General features: G+C 37.8%; 12 non-coding genes across 12 annotated transcripts; all 12 read right to left on the bottom strand.

The window, feature by feature from the left end:
• Positions 1 to 547: 547 nt before the first annotated feature.
• Positions 548 to 619, bottom strand: trnaa-ugc. Its single transcript has one exon. It is a non-coding gene; the product is annotated as a tRNA-Ala (tRNA).
• An 850-nt stretch (positions 620 to 1,469) lies between these two features.
• On the bottom strand, positions 1,470 to 1,541 carry trnaa-ugc. Its single transcript has one exon. It is a non-coding gene; the product is annotated as a tRNA-Ala (tRNA).
• An 850-nt stretch (positions 1,542 to 2,391) lies between these two features.
• Positions 2,392 to 2,463, bottom strand: trnaa-ugc. The gene has a single exon. It is a non-coding gene; the product is annotated as a tRNA-Ala (tRNA).
• Positions 2,464 to 3,313: 850 nt separating this feature from the next.
• Positions 3,314 to 3,385, bottom strand: trnaa-ugc. Its single transcript has one exon. It is a non-coding gene; the product is annotated as a tRNA-Ala (tRNA).
• An 850-nt stretch (positions 3,386 to 4,235) lies between these two features.
• On the bottom strand, positions 4,236 to 4,307 carry trnaa-ugc. The gene has a single exon. It is a non-coding gene; the product is annotated as a tRNA-Ala (tRNA).
• An 815-nt stretch (positions 4,308 to 5,122) lies between these two features.
• Positions 5,123 to 5,194, bottom strand: trnaa-ugc. The gene has a single exon. It is a non-coding gene; the product is annotated as a tRNA-Ala (tRNA).
• Positions 5,195 to 6,045: 851 nt separating this feature from the next.
• On the bottom strand, positions 6,046 to 6,117 carry trnaa-ugc. Its single transcript has one exon. It is a non-coding gene; the product is annotated as a tRNA-Ala (tRNA).
• Positions 6,118 to 6,968: 851 nt separating this feature from the next.
• Positions 6,969 to 7,040, bottom strand: trnaa-ugc. The gene has a single exon. It is a non-coding gene; the product is annotated as a tRNA-Ala (tRNA).
• Positions 7,041 to 7,891: 851 nt separating this feature from the next.
• Positions 7,892 to 7,963, bottom strand: trnaa-ugc. Its single transcript has one exon. It is a non-coding gene; the product is annotated as a tRNA-Ala (tRNA).
• An 850-nt stretch (positions 7,964 to 8,813) lies between these two features.
• trnaa-ugc lies at positions 8,814 to 8,885 on the bottom strand. Its single transcript has one exon. It is a non-coding gene; the product is annotated as a tRNA-Ala (tRNA).
• Positions 8,886 to 9,735: 850 nt separating this feature from the next.
• On the bottom strand, positions 9,736 to 9,807 carry trnat-ugu. Its single transcript has one exon. It is a non-coding gene; the product is annotated as a tRNA-Thr (tRNA).
• Positions 9,808 to 11,233: 1,426 nt separating this feature from the next.
• Positions 11,234 to 11,305, bottom strand: trnaa-ugc. The gene has a single exon. It is a non-coding gene; the product is annotated as a tRNA-Ala (tRNA).
• Positions 11,306 to 12,229: the final 924 nt, after the last annotated feature.

The following is a 12,229-nucleotide window of genomic DNA, read 5'->3' as shown; positions in this document are numbered from 1 at the left end:
TACGACAAGTCACAGTAAAAAATTAAAATGTTTAACCATATCATAAAAATAAATAATTCTATACAATCTACATTAACAATCTAAATGGACCAAAAAGAGACAATAGAAAAAACTTTCAATTGCAATGTGAGAAAATGATGGTAACTAGTCTGGCCCTTATTCAGGTTAATCGTGTTTTAAAAAAAAAATGTAAGCCAGGGCGGGATCAGCCAGCGGCGGCTTCCCACATTCATATACAGTCTGGAAGCGGAGGGGTGAACTATTAATACAATGTTCTTTTTATATACACCACTCCATTGAAACTACAATGAAATGATAGCAGCAATTCTTGAAACAGGTACGGACAGGGATCGAAAACATGAACTTCAGTTTTTGAAAATGATGCCATAAAAGTTGGCAACCATGCCACTTCTGTTCTATAAATGTACTAACAGGGATTGAACGCATATTCTTCAGATTACAAGACCAAATGATTTTGCACATCTCTGTTTCCTGCTTAGAATTTCAACATTCTGGAAAGTAGAAGTTGGGTCTTTGCAAAAAAACATGGAGAAGCTGGGGATTGAACCCAGGACCTCATACATGCAAAGCATGCGCTCTACCACTGAGCTACATCCCCTTTCTGCAAAAGAAAAAATGTTGCTTATTTTTTTAAATGTCACCTTTATTTAACCAGGTAAGCCAGTTAAGGACAAGTTCTCATACACCACTGCGACCTGGCCAAGATAAAGCAAAGCAGTGCAACACAAACAACAACACAGAGTTACACATGGAACAAACAAATCTGGGCTTGGGACCAGCAAAAGTGACCCAAAAGAGACACTCTGGCGGAGCAACTTAGTTTTTAATTGTACTTTTTTGTTTTTCAGTTTAGTTTTCTTAATTTGGTTTGGTTTTTAACCTTATGGTCCACTTAGGAGCCTACGACAAGTCACAGTAAAAAATTAAAATGTTTAACCATAACATAAAAATAAATAATTCTATACAATCTACATTAACAATCTAAATGGACCAAAAAGAGACAATAGAAAAAACTTTCAATTGCAATGTGAGAAAATGATGGTAACTAGTCTGGCCCTTATTCAGGTTAATCGTGTTTTTTAAAAAAAATGTAAGCCAGGGCGGGATCAGCCAGCGGCGGCTTCCCACATTCATATACAGTCTGGAAGCGGAGGGGTGAACTATTAATACAATGTACTTTTTATATACACCACTCCATTGAAACTACAATGAAATGATAGCAGCAATTCTTGAAACAGGTACGGACAGGGATCGAAAACATGAACTTCAGTTTTTGAAAATGATGCCATAAAAGTTGGCAACCTTGCCACTTCTGTTCTATAAATGTACTAACAGGGATTGAACGCATATTCTTCAGATTACAAGACCAAATGATTTTGCACATCTCTGTTTCCTGCTTAGAATTTCAACATTCTGGAAAGTAGAAGTTGGGTCTTTGCAAAAAAACATGGAGAAGCTGGGGATTGAACCCAGGACCTCATACATGCAAAGCATGCGCTCTACCACTGAGCTACATCCCCTTTCTGCAAAAGAAAAAATGTTGCTTATTTTTTTAAATGTCACCTTTATTTAACCAGGTAAGCCAGTTAAGGACAAGTTCTCATACACCACTGCGACCTGGCCAAGATAAAGCAAAGCAGTGCAACACAAACAACAACACAGAGTTACACATGGAACAAACAAATCCGGGCTTGGGACCAGCAAAAGTGACCCAAAAGAGACACTCTGGCGGAGCAACTTAGTTTTTAATTGTACTTTTTTGTTTTTCAGTTTAGTTTTCTTCATTTGGTTTGGTTTTCAACCTTATGGTCCACTTAGGAGCCTACGACAAGTCACAGTAAAAAATTAAAATGTTTAACCATAACATAAAAATAAATAATTCTATACAATCTACATTAACAATCTAAATGGACCAAAAAGAGACAATAGAAAAAACTTTCAATTGCAATGTGAGAAAATGATGGTAACTAGTCTGGCCCTTATTCAGGTTAATCGTGTTTTAAAAAAAAAATGTAAGCCAGGGCGGGATCAGCCAGCGGCGGCTTCCCACATTCATATACAGTCTGGAAGCGGAGGGGTGAACTATTAATACAATGTTCTTTTTATATACACCACTCCATTGAAACTACAATGAAATGATAGCAGCAATTCTTGAAACAGGTACGGACAGGGATCGAAAACATGAACTTCAGTTTTTGAAAATGATGCCATAAAAGTTGGCAACCATGCCACTTCTGTTCTATAAATGTACTAACAGGGATTGAACGCATATTCTTCAGATTACAAGACCAAATGATTTTGCACATCTCTGTTTCCTGCTTAGAATTTCAACATTCTGGAAAGTAGAAGTTGGGTCTTTGCAAAAAAACATGGAGAAGCTGGGGATTGAACCCAGGACCTCATACATGCAAAGCATGCGCTCTACCACTGAGCTACATCCCCTTTCTGCAAAAGGAAAAATGTTGCTTATTTTTTTAAATGTCACCTTTATTTAACCAGATAAGCCAGTTAAGGACAAGTTCTCATACACCACTGCGACCTGGCCAAGATAAAGCAAAGCAGTGCAACACAAACAACAACACAGAGTTACACATGGAACAAACAAATCCGGGCTAGGGACCAGCAAAAGTGACCCAAAAGAGACACTCTGGCGGAGCAACTTAGTTTTTAATTGTACTTTTTTGTTTTTCAGTTTAGTTTTCTTAATTTGGTTTGGTTTTCAACCTTATGGTCCACTTAGGAGCCTACGACAAGTCACAGTAAAAAATTAAAATGTTTAACCATATCATAAAAATAAATAATTCTATACAATCTACATTAACAATCTAAATGGACCAAAAAGAGACAATAGAAAAAACTTTCAATTGCAATGTGAGAAAATGATGGTAACTAGTCTGGCCCTTATTCAGGTTAATCGTGTTTTTAAAAAAAAATGTAAGCCAGGGCGGGATCAGCCAGCGGCGGCTTCCCACATTCATATACAGTCTGGAAGCGGAGGGGTGAACTATTAATACAATGTTCTTTTTATATACACCACTCCATTGAAACTACAATGAAATGATAGCAGCAATTCTTGAAACAGGTACGGACAGGGATCGAAAACATGAACTTCAGTTTTTGAAAATGATGCCATAAAAGTTGGCAACCATGCCACTTCTGTTCTATAAATGTACTAACAGGGATTGAACGCATATTCTTCAGATTACAAGACCAAATGATTTTGCACATCTCTGTTTCCTGCTTAGAATTTCAACATTCTGGAAAGTAGAAGTTGGGTCTTTGCAAAAAAACATGGAGAAGCTGGGGATTGAACCCAGGACCTCATACATGCAAAGCATGCGCTCTACCACTGAGCTACATCCCCTTTCTGCAAAAGAAAAAATGTTGCTTATTTTTTTAAATGTCACCTTTATTTAACCAGGTAAGCCAGTTAAGGACAAGTTCTCATACACCACTGCGACCTGGCCAAGATAAAGCAAAGCAGTGCAACACAAACAACAACACAGAGTTACACATGGAACAAACAAATCTGGGCTTGGGACCAGCAAAAGTGACCCAAAAGAGACACTCTGGCGGAGCAACTTAGTTTTTAATTGTACTTTTTTGTTTTTCAGTTTAGTTTTCTTAATTTGGTTTGGTTTTTAACCTTATGGTCCACTTAGGAGCCTACGACAAGTCACAGTAAAAAATTAAAATGTTTAACCATAACATAAAAATAAATAATTCTATACAATCTACATTAACAATCTAAATGGACCAAAAAGAGACAATAGAAAAAACTTTCAATTGCAATGTGAGAAAATGATGGTAACTAGTCTGGCCCTTATTCAGGTTAATCGTGTTTTAAAAAAAAAATGTAAGCCAGGGCGGGATCAGCCAGCGGCGGCTTCCCACATTCATATACAGTCTGGAAGCGGAGGGGTGAACTATTAATACAATGTACTTTTTATATACACCACTCCATTGAAACTACAATGAAATGATAGCAGCAATTCTTGAAACAGGTACGGACAGGGATCGAAAACATGAACTTCAGTTTTTGAAAATGATGCCATAAAAGTTGGCAACCATGCCACTTCTGTTCTATAAATGTACTAACAGGGATTGAACGCATATTCTTCAGATTACAAGACCAAATGATTTTGCACATCTCTGTTTCCTGCTTAGAATTTCAACATTCTGGAAAGTAGAAGTTGGGTCTTTGCAAAAAAACATGGAGAAGCTGGGGATTGAACCCAGGACCTCATACATGCAAAGCATGCGCTCTACCACTGCGCTACATCCCCTTTCTGCAAAATAAAAACATTTTGCTAATTTTTTTAAATGTCACCTTTATTTAACCAGGTAAGCCAGTTAAGGACAAGTTTTCATACACCACTGCGACCTGGCCAAGATAAAGCAAAGCAGTGCAACACAAACAACAACACAGAGTTACACATGGAACAAACAAATCCGGGCTTGGGACCAGCAAAAGTGACCCAAAAGAGACACTCTGGCGGAGCAACTTAGTTTTTAATTGTACTTTTTTGTTTTTCAGTTTAGTTTTCTTAATTTGGTTTGGTTTTTAACCTTATGGTCCACTTAGGAGCCTACGACAAGTCACAGTAAAACATTAACATTTTTAACCATAACATAAAAATAAATAGAAAAAAATTAAAACAAAAAACTTTCAATTGCAATGTGAGAAAATGATGGTAACTAGTCTGGCCCTTATTCAGGTTAATCGTGTTTTAAAAAAAAAATGTAAGCCAGGGCGGGATCAGCCAGCGGCGGCTTCCCACATTCATATACAGTCTGGAAGCGGAGGGGTGAACTATTAATACAATGTTCTTTTTATATACACCACTCCATTGAAACTACAATGAAATGATAGCAGCAATTCTTGAAACAGGTACGGACAGGGATCGAAAACATGAACTTCAGTTTTTGAAAATGATGCCATAAAAGTTGGCAACCATGCCACTTCTGTTCTATAAATGTACTAACAGGGATTGAACGCATATTCTTCAGATTACAAGACCAAATGATTTTGCACATCTCTGTTTCCTGCTTAGAATTTCAACATTCTGGAAAGTAGAAGTTGGGTCTTTGCAAAAAAACATGGAGAAGCGGGGGATTGAACCCAGGACCTCATACATGCAAAGCATGCGCTCTACCACTGAGCTACATCCCCTTTCTGAAAAAGAAAAAAATGTTGCTTATTTTTTTAAATGTCACCTTTATTTAACCAGGTAAGCCAGTTAAGGACAAGTTCTCATACACCACTGCGACCTGGCCAAGATAAAGCAAAGCAGTGCAACACAAACAACAACACAGAGTTACACATGGAACAAACAAATCCGGGCTTGGGACCAGCAAAAGTGACCCAAAAGAGACACTCTGGCGGAGCAACTTAGTTTTTAATTGTATTTTTTTGTTTTTCAGTTTAGTTTTCTTAATTTGGTTTGGTTTTTAACCTTATGGTCCACTTAGGAGCCTACGACAAGTCACAGTAAAAAATTAAAATGTTTAACCATAACATAAAAATAAATAATTCTATACAATCTACATTAACAATCTAAATGGACCAAAAAGAGACAATAGAAAAAACTTTCAATTGCAATGTGAGAAAATGATGGTAACTAGTCTGGCCCTTATTCAGGTTAATCGTGTTTTTAAAAAAAAATGTAAGCCAGGGCGGGATCAGCCAGCGGCGGCTTCCCACATTCATATACAGTCTGGAAGCGGAGGGGTGAACTATTAATACAATGTTCTTTTTATATACACCACTCCATTGAAACTACAATGAAATGATAGCAGCAATTCTTGAAACAGGTACGGACAGGGATCGAAAACATGAACTTCAGTTTTTGAAAATGATGCCATAAAAGTTGGCAACCATGCCACTTCTGTTCTATAAATGTACTAACAGGGATTGAACGCATATTCTTCAGATTACAAGACCAAATGATTTTGCACATCTCTGTTTCCTGCTTAGAATTTCAACATTCTGGAAAGTAGAAGTTGGGTCTTTGCAAAAAAACATGGAGAAGCTGGGGATTGAACCCAGGACCTCATACATGCAAAGCATGCGCTCTACCACTGAGCTACATCCCCTTTCTGCAAAAGGAAAAATGTTGCTTATTTTTTTAAATGTCACCTTTATTTAACCAGATAAGCCAGTTAAGGACAAGTTCTCATACACCACTGCGACCTGGCCAAGATAAAGCAAAGCAGTGCAACACAAACAACAACACAGAGTTTACACATGGAACAAACAAATCCGGGCTAGGGACCAGCAAAAGTGACCCAAAAGAGACACTCTGGCGGAGCAACTTAGTTTTTAATTGTACTTTTTTGTTTTTCAGTTTAGTTTTCTTAATTTGGTTTGGTTTTCAACCTTATGGTCCACTTAGGAGCCTACGACAAGTCACAGTAAAAAATTAAAATGTTTAACCATATCATAAAAATAAATAATTCTATACAATCTACATTAACAATCTAAATGGACCAAAAAGAGACAATAGAAAAAACTTTCAATTGCAATGTGAGAAAATGATGGTAACTAGTCTGGCCCTTATTCAGGTTAATCGTGTTTTAAAAAAAAAATGTAAGCCAGGGCGGGATCAGCCAGCGGCGACTTCCCACATTCATATACAGTCTGGAAGCGGAGGGGTGAACTATTAATACAATGTTCTTTTTATATACACCACTCCATTGAAACTACAATGAAATGATAGCAGCAATTCTTGAAACAGGTACGGACAGGGATCGAAAACATGAACTTCAGTTTTTGAAAATGATGCCATAAAAGTTGGCAACCATGCCACTTCTGTTCTATAAATGTACTAACAGGGATTGAACGCATATTCTTCAGATTACAAGACCAAATGATTTTGCACATCTCTGTTTCCTGCTTAGAATTTCAACATTCTGGAAAGTAGAAGTTGGGTCTTTGCAAAAAAACATGGAGAAGCTGGGGATTGAACCCAGGACCTCATACATGCAAAGCATGCGCTCTACCACTGAGCTACATCCCCTTTCTGCAAAAGGAAAAATGTTGCTTATTTTTTTAAATGTCACCTTTATTTAACCAGATAAGCCAGTTAAGGACAAGTTCTCATACACCACTGCGACCTGGCCAAGATAAAGCAAAGCAGTGCAACACAAACAACAACACAGAGTTTACACATGGAACAAACAAATCCGGGCTAGGGACCAGCAAAAGTGACCCAAAAGAGACACTCTGGCGGAGCAACTTAGTTTTTAATTGTACTTTTTTGTTTTTCAGTTTAGTTTTCTTCATTTGGTTTGGTTTTCAACCTTATGGTCCACTTAGGAGCCTACGACAAGTCACAGTAAAAAATTAAAATGTTTAACCATATCATAAAAATAAATAATTCTATACAATCTACATTAACAATCTAAATGGACCAAAAAGAGACAATAGAAAAAACTTTCAATTGCAATGTGAGAAAATGATGGTAACTAGTCTGGCCCTTATTCAGGTTAATCGTGTTTTAAAAAAAAAATGTAAGCCAGGGCGGGATCAGCCAGCGGCGACTTCCCACATTCATATACAGTCTGGAAGCGGAGGGGTGAACTATTAATACAATGTTCTTTTTATATACACCACTCCATTGAAACTACAATGAAATGATAGCAGCAATTCTTGAAACAGGTACGGACAGGGATCGAAAACATGAACTTCAGTTTTTGAAAATGATGCCATAAAAGTTGGCAACCATGCCACTTCTGTTCTATAAATGTACTAACAGGGATTGAACGCATATTCTTCAGATTACAAGACCAAATGATTTTGCACATCTCTGTTTCCTGCTTAGAATTTCAACATTCTGGAAAGTAGAAGTTGGGTCTTTGCAAAAAAACATGGAGAAGCTGGGGATTGAACCCAGGACCTCATACATGCAAAGCATGCGCTCTACCACTGAGCTACATCCCCTTTCTGCAAAAGAAAAAATGTTGCTTATTTTTTTAAATGTCACCTTTATTTAACCAGGTAAGCCAGTTAAGGACAAGTTCTCATACACCACTGCGACCTGGCCAAGATAAAGCAAAGCAGTGCAACACAAACAACAACACAGAGTTACACATGGAACAAACAAATCCGGGCTTGGGACCAGCAAAAGTGACCCAAAAGAGACACTCTGGCGGAGCAACTTAGTTTTTAATTGTACTTTTTTGTTTTTCAGTTTAGTTTTCTTAATTTGGTTTGGTTTTCAACCTTATGGTCCACTTAGGAGCCTACGACAAGTCACAGTAAAAAATTAAAATGTTTAACCATAACATAAAAATAAATAATTCTATACAATCTACATTAACAATCTAAATGGACCAAAAAGAGACAATAGAAAAAACTTTCAATTGCAATGTGAGAAAATGATGGTAACTATTCTGGCCCTTATTCAGGTTAATCGTGTTTTAAAAAAAAAATGTAAGCCAGGGCGGGATCAGCCAGCGGCGGCTTCCCACATTCATATACAGTCTGGAAGCGGAGGGGTGAACTATTAATACAATGTTCTTTTTATATACACCACTCCATTGAAACTATAATGAAATGATAGCAGCAATTCTTGAAACAGGTACGGACAGGGATCGAAAACATGAACTTCAGTTTTTGAAAATGATGCCATAAAAGTTGGCAGCCATGCCACTTCTGTTCTATAAATGTACTAACAGGGATTGAACGCATATTCTTCAGATTACAAGACCAAATGATTTTGCACATCTCTGTTTCCTGCTTAGAATTTCAACATTCTGGAAAGTAGAAGTTGGGTCTTTGCAAAAAAACATGGAGAAGCGGGGGATTGAACCCAGGACCTCATACATGCAAAGCATGCGCTCTACCACTGAGCTACATCCCCTTTCTGCAAAAGAAAAACATTTTGCTTATTTTTTTAAATGTCACCTTTATTTAACCAGGTAAGCCAGTTAAGGACAAGTTCTCATACACCACTGCGACCTGGCCAAGATAAAGCAAAGCAGTGCAACACAAACAACAACACAGAGTTACACATGGAACAAACAAATCCGGGCTTGGGACCAGCAAAAGTGACCCAAAAGAGACACTCTGGCGGAGCAACTTAGTTTTTAATTGTACTTTTTTGTTTTTCAGTTTAGTTTTCTTAATTTGGTTTGGTTTTCAACCTTATGGTCCACTTAGGAGCCTACGACAAGTCACAGTAAAAAATTAAAATGTTTAACCATAACATAAAAATAAATAATTCTATACAATCTACATTAACAATCTAAATGGACCAAAAAGAGACAATAGAAAAAACTTTCAATTGCAATGTGAGAAAATGATGGTAACTAGTCTGGCCCTAATTCAGGTTAATCGTGGTTTAAAAAAAAATGTAAGCCAGGGCGGGATCAGCCAGCGGCGGCTTCCCACATTCATATACAGTCTGGAAGCGGAGGGGTGAACTATTAATACAATGTTATTTTTATATACACCACTCCATTGAAACTACAATGAAATGATAGCAGCAATTCTTGAAACAGGTACGGACAGGGATCGAAAACATGAACTTCAGTTTTTGAAAATGATGCCATAAAAGTTGTCAACCATGCCACTTCTGTTCTATAAATGTACTAACAGGGATTGAACGCATATTCTTCAGATTACAAGACCAAATGATTTTGCACATCTCTGTTTCCTGCTTAGAATTTCAACATTCTGGAAAGTAGAAGTTGGGTCTTTGAAAAAAAACATGGAGAAGCTGGGGATTAAACCCAGGACCTCATTCATACAAAGCATGCGCTCTACCACTGAGCTACATCCCCTTTCTGGGGAAGAAAAACATTTTGCTTATTTTTTAAAATGTCACCTTTATTTAACCGGGTAAGCCAGTTAAGGACAAGTTCTCATACACCACTGCGACCTGGCCAAGATAAAGCAAAGCAGTGCAACACAAACAACAACACAGAGTTACACATGGAACAAACAAGCGCACAGTCAATAACAAAATAGAAGGGGGGGGGGGGGGGGGGGGGGGGGGGAAGAAAAAAAAGGCAATAAATAGGCCATAGTAGCGAAGTAATCACAATTTAGCAAATGAACACTGGAGTGATAGATGAGCAGATGATGATGTGCAAGTAGAAATACTGGTGTGTAAAAGTGCAGAAAGTAAATAAAAACCATATGGGGATGAGGTAGATAGATTGGGTGGGCTATTTACAGATGGGCAATGTACAGCTGCAGCGATCGGTTAGCTGCTCAAATAGCTGATGTTTAAAGTTAGCAGTGTTGCCAACTCCTCAGTAAGGAAAGTAGCTATTGGCTGTCCTAAAAGACGCTAGAAGTCGCTAAATGACGTCATCACCTAATTTGCGTAACTGGCCATGATCATGTAATTGTGATGGACGCTGTTGGAGAGAGGAATAACTCCGTGGGAGAGACAAGAAGTGAGTAAAAAACACCCTAAATATGTTTAGAACTACAAATGAACTTTCTTCTGTCGATTCTTGTTTCTTTTTTTATGTCACAATTACAACCCTCCTCCTTTATCCGGGCTTGGGACCAGCAAAAAAGACCCAAAAGAGATACTCTGGCGGAGCAACTTAGTTTTAATTGTATTTTTAATTGTATTTTTTGTTTTTCAGTTTAGTTTTCTCAATTTGGTTTGGTTTTTAACCTTATGGTCCATTTAGGAGCCTACAACAAGTCACAGTAAAACATTAACATTTTTAACCATAACATTAAAAAAATATATATAATAATTCTATACAATCTACATTAACAATCTAAATGGATCAAAAAGAGACAATAGAAAAAACTTTCAATGGCAATGTGAGAAAATGATGGTAACTAGTCTGGCCCTAATTAAGGTTAATTGTGGTTTTAAAAAAAATGTAAGCCAGGGCGGGATCAGCCAGCGGCGGCTTCCCACATTCATATACAGTCTAGAAGCGGAGGGGTGAACTATTAATACAATGTACTTTTTATATTCACCACTCCATTGAAACTACAATGAAATGATATCAGCAATTCTTAAAACAGGTACGGACAGGGATCGAAAACATGAACTTCAGTTTTTGAAAATGATGCCATAAAAGTTGTCAACCATGCCACTTCTGTTCTATAAATGTACTAACAGGGATTGAACGCATATTCTTCAGATTACAAGACCAAATGATTTTGCACATCTCTGTTTCCTGCTTAGAATTTCAACATTCTGGAAAGTAGAAGTTGGGTCTTTGCAAAAAAACATAGAGAAGCTGGGGATTGAACCCAGGACCTCATACAAGCAAAGCATGCGCTCTATCACTGAGCTACATCCCCTTTCTGGGAAAGAAATAAATGTTGCTTATTTTTTTAAATGTCACCTTTATTTAACCAAGTAAGCCAGTTAAGGACAAGTTCTCATACACCACTGCGACCTGGCCAAGATAAAGCAAAGCAGTGCAACACAAACAACAACACAGAGTTACACATGGAACAAACAAGCGCACAGTCAATGACAAAATAGAAGGGGGGGGGGGGAAGAAAAAAAAGGCAATAAATAGGCCATAGTAGCGAAGTAAACACAATTTAGCAAATTAACACTGGAGTGATAGATGAGCAGATGATGATGTGCAAGTAGAAATACTGGTGTGCAAAAGTGCAGAAAGTAAATAAAAACCATATGGGGATGAGGTAGATAGATTGGGTGGGCTATTTACAGATGGGCAATGTACAGCTGCAGCGATCGGTTAGCTGCTCAAATAGCTGATGTTTAAAGTTAGCAGTGTTGCCAACTCCTCAGTAAGGAAAGTAGCTATTGGCTGTCCTAAAAGACGCTAGAAGTCGCTAAATGACGTCATCACCTAATTTGCATAATTGGCAATGATCATGTAATATTGATGGAGAATGCCTCTACCCTCTGTGTTCCTGCATAAACTCCACCACCCACACTATGATCCAACTAGTGGTCAGTATGCACTACTACACCCTCTCTCACATGAACGCTAACATTACTGGTTTCAGTGGGAAAGTTATTGATGTCACTTGTTGAATACACTTCAATCAGTGTAGATGAAGGGGAGTAAAGAAACATTTTAAAACCTTGAGAGAATTGAGACATGGATTGTGTGTGTCATTCAGAGGGTGATTCGGCAAGACAACTGAGTTAATTGCCTTTGAACGGGGTATGGTAGTAGGTGCCAGGCGCACCGGGTTAAGTGTGTCAAGAACTGCAACACTGCTGTTTTTTTCATGGTCAACCGT

The sequence above is a fragment of the Oncorhynchus mykiss genome, chromosome 15 (assembly GCF_013265735.2).
Source record: "Oncorhynchus mykiss isolate Arlee chromosome 15, USDA_OmykA_1.1, whole genome shotgun sequence".
NCBI classification, from domain to species: Eukaryota; Metazoa; Chordata; class Actinopteri; order Salmoniformes; family Salmonidae; genus Oncorhynchus; species Oncorhynchus mykiss.
The sequence above is the reverse complement of the archived record's forward strand: the minus strand, read 5'-3'. Positions and strand labels throughout refer to the sequence as shown.